Here is a 3963-nt window from a genome sequence, read left to right on the forward strand (position 1 = left end):
AAAAAAAAATCAGTTTATTTAAACAAAAAGAATATATCATTCATTTCTCCTATCCCTCCAACCTGCACCCCCCACCCCCACCCCTCCTCTGGCAACCACCAACACCTGTTTTCTGGATCTATGAGTTTGGCATATGATTTAATTATTGTGTTTAATGATTCTACATAAAAGAGAGATCCTACAGTATTTGTCTTTCTCTTATTCAGTTTGCATAATGCCCTTGAAGTCCATCCATGTTTTTATAAATGGCAAGACCTCATTGTTTTTTACCACTAATATTCCATTGTGTGTGTGCTCATACACACACACACACACACACACACACACATCTTCTTTATATTCATCCATAATTGGACACTTAGGTTGTTTCCGTATTTTGGCTATGTGAATAATGCTGCAATGAACATTGGGTGCGTGTATCTTTTTGAGTTAGTCCTTCTGTTTTCTTTGGGCAAATACCCAGAAGTGAAATTGTTGGATCATAGGGTAGTTCTATTTTTAATTTTTAAGGAGATTCCATACTGTTTTTCATAGTAACTGCACAAATTTATATCCCCACCAACAGTGCACAGGAGTTCTCTTTTTTCCATATTCTTTTTTAAAAAATATTTTATTTATTTATTCATGAGAAATGCAGAGAGAGAGGCAGAGACATAGGCAGAGGGAGAAGGAGGCTCCCTGCTGGGAGCGTGATGTGGGACTCGATACCATGACCCTGGGATTATGCCCTGAGCCGAAGGCAGATGCCCAACAACTGAGCCACGCAGGTGTCCCGCTTTTTTCCATATTCTTGCCAACACTTGTTATTTCTAATCTTTTTTGGTAATAGCCATTCCAACAGGTATGAGCTGATATCTCACTGTGGTTTTGATTTGCATTTCCCTGATGATTAATGATATAGAGCATCTTTTCATATATACCTGTTGGCCATATGTATGTCTTCTTTCGAAAAATGTCTACTTAGATCTTCTGTCCATTTTTTACTCAAATTGTTTGGAGTTTTTTGGTATTGAATTGTATGAATTCTTTATATATTTGGATATTAAGTCCTTATCAGATATGTGATTTATAAATATTTTCTATGATTCAGTAGGTTGCCTTTTCATTTTGTTGTGCAAAAGTTTTTTAGTTTGATGTAGTCCCACTTATTTATTTTTGCTTTTGTTGCTTTTGTTTTTTGTATTAGATTAAAAAAACTCATTACTGAAACTTATGTCAAGGAATTTACTACCTATGTTTTCTTCTAGGGTTTTTATGGTGTCAAGTTTTAGATTCAAGTCTTTAATCCATTTTGAGTGATTTTTTGTGTATGGTGTAAGATAGTGGTCCAGCTTCATCCTGGCTCTCTCATTTTTCTAGCCCCATTTATAGAAGAGAGTATCCTTTCCACAGTGTATATTCTTGGCTCCTTTGTTGTCAATTCATTGACCAGATAGGCACGAGATTATTTCTAGGCTTTCTATTCTGTTCCATTAATCTATCTGCTTATTTTTATGCTAATACCATGTTGTTTTAATTACTGTAGCTTTGTAATATTGTTTGAAATCAGGGACTAGGATGATTACAGCTTTCTCAAGATTGCTTTGGCTATTCAGGATCCTTTATGGTTCTATACTAATTTAAGGATGGCTTGTTCTATTTTTGTGAAAAATGCCACTGGAATTTTGATAAGGATTGCATTGAATTTGTACATTGCTTTGGGCAGTGTGGCCATTTTAGCAGTATTAATTCTTTCAATCCATGTGCATGGAATATCTTTTCATTTATTCATATTGTCTTCAATTTCTATAATGTCTAATAGTTTTCAATATACAGGTCTTTCACCTCCTTCGTTAAATTTATTCCTAGATATTTTATTTTTTTTGATGCAGTTGCAAATGAGACTGTTTTCTTAATTTCTCTTTGGTAGTTCATTATTGGTGTATAGAACACAACAGGTTTATTTGTTGTGTATTTGAATCCTGCAACTTTACTGAATTTGCTTGCTAGTTCTAACAGTTTTTTGGTGGAATCTTTAGGGCTTTTTATGTATGTCCTCTGCAAATGGTGACAGTTATGCTTCTTTTCCAATTTGGATGCTTTCTAATATCTTTTCTTACCTTATTGTTATGTTGAATAAAAGTGGCAAGAGAGAGCATCCATGTCTTGTTATTGACCTTAGAGTGAAAAGCTTTCAGCCTTTTACCATTGAGTATGATGTTAGCTGTGAGTTTGTCATATATAAGCCTTTATCATGTTGAGGTTTGTTCCCTCTATACGTGCTTTATTGAGAGTTTTTATTATAAATGGATGTTGAATATTGTAAAACTTTTTTTGTATCTGTTGAGATGATCATATCATTTTTATTCATTTTGTTAATGTGGTGTATCATATTATTGACACTTTGCAGATTTTTAGCTGTCTTTGCATCTTTGCAATGGTTCCTTCTTGATCATGGCGTACGAACCATATAATGCATTGTTGTTAAATTCAGTTTGCTAATAGTTTTTTGCAGATTTTTGTATCTCTGGTTCTCAGGGATATTGGCCTGTATTTTTTTTTTTTTTCAGTGGCATCCTTTCTTGGTTTTGGTGTTGGGGTAATGTTCGTCTTGTAAAATGAGTTTGAAGGAGTTCCCTCTTTTATTTTTAGGAAGAGTTTGAGAAGGATTAGTGTTAATTCTTCCTTGAATGTTTGGTAGAATTCACTCTGAGGCCCTTTAGTTCTGGACTTATGTTTGCTGGGAGATTTTGGTTACTGATTCAGTCTCCTTACTAGTAATCAGTCTGTACAGATTTTCTATTTCATCATAATTTAGTATTGGTGGGTTGTATGTTTCCTAGAATTTAACCATTTTTTCCAGGTTGTCCAATTTTTTGGCATATAATTTTCATAGTAGTCTCCTATGATTCTTTGTATTTCTCTGTTATCAGTTATAACATCTCTTTCATTTCTGATTTTGTTTATTTGCTTTTTTTTTCTTGGAGAGTGCAGCTAAATGTTGGTCAATTTCATTTATCTTTCCAAAGAACCAGTTCTTAGTTTCATTGACCTTTTCTACTGTCTTTTTAGTCTCTATTTCATTTATTTCTTCCCTAATTTTTGTTATTTTCTGTCTTCTATTAATTTTGGGCTTTGTTCTTTTTCTAGTTTCTTGAGGTATAAAGTTAGAAACTTTTTTGTTTCTTGAAGTAGGTTTGTATTACAATAAGTTTCCCTCTGAGAACTGCTTTTGTTGCATCTCCTAAGTTTTGATACATTTCCATTTTTGTTTGTCTCAATGTATTTTTTTGATTTTTGTTTTAATTTCTTCTTTGACTCATTATTGCTCAGTGGCATGTATATTTACTTTTCACGTATTAGTTAATTTTCTAGTTATTGTGTAATTAATTTTTAGTTTTGTACCATTGTGGTTTGAGAAGATGCTTGATAACATTTTAATCATTCTAAATTTATTTGTGGCCTAATATGTGATCTGTCTTGAAAAATGTTCCAGTACACTTGAGAAAAATGTGTATTCTCTTACTTTTGGGTGGAATATTCTGTAAATATTTGTTAGGTCCATTTGGTGTAATGTATCACTTAAAGCCAATGTTTCCCTATTGATTTTCTGTCTAGGTAATCTATCCATTAATTTAAATTGGATAGTAAAGTTTCCTTCTATTATTTATTGCTGTCTATTTTTTTAGGTCTGTAATACAGCATATTTTGAACATGTAGAACAGTATGAAAATAGTAGTGAGTACCTACTTGCTTCTTGACACTTTCCCCAAAACCATTTCTGTTAATTTGAGGGAATAAGATACTGCAGAAACATATAAATTAACCTGCATACCCTTTTTTCTTTCTTCCATTTTGTCTCCTGGCCTCCTCCAGGATAAGCTCTGTCTTAACTTTATTATCATCTCCATGCATGCTTTTTATCATTAAAAGCATATATCCATAAATATAACATTTTATTCAAGTGACATTTTATGAAGTGCT

The sequence above is a fragment of the Canis lupus genome, chromosome 4 (assembly GCF_003254725.2).
Source record: "Canis lupus dingo isolate Sandy chromosome 4, ASM325472v2, whole genome shotgun sequence".
Classification (NCBI taxonomy): domain Eukaryota; kingdom Metazoa; phylum Chordata; class Mammalia; order Carnivora; family Canidae; genus Canis; species Canis lupus.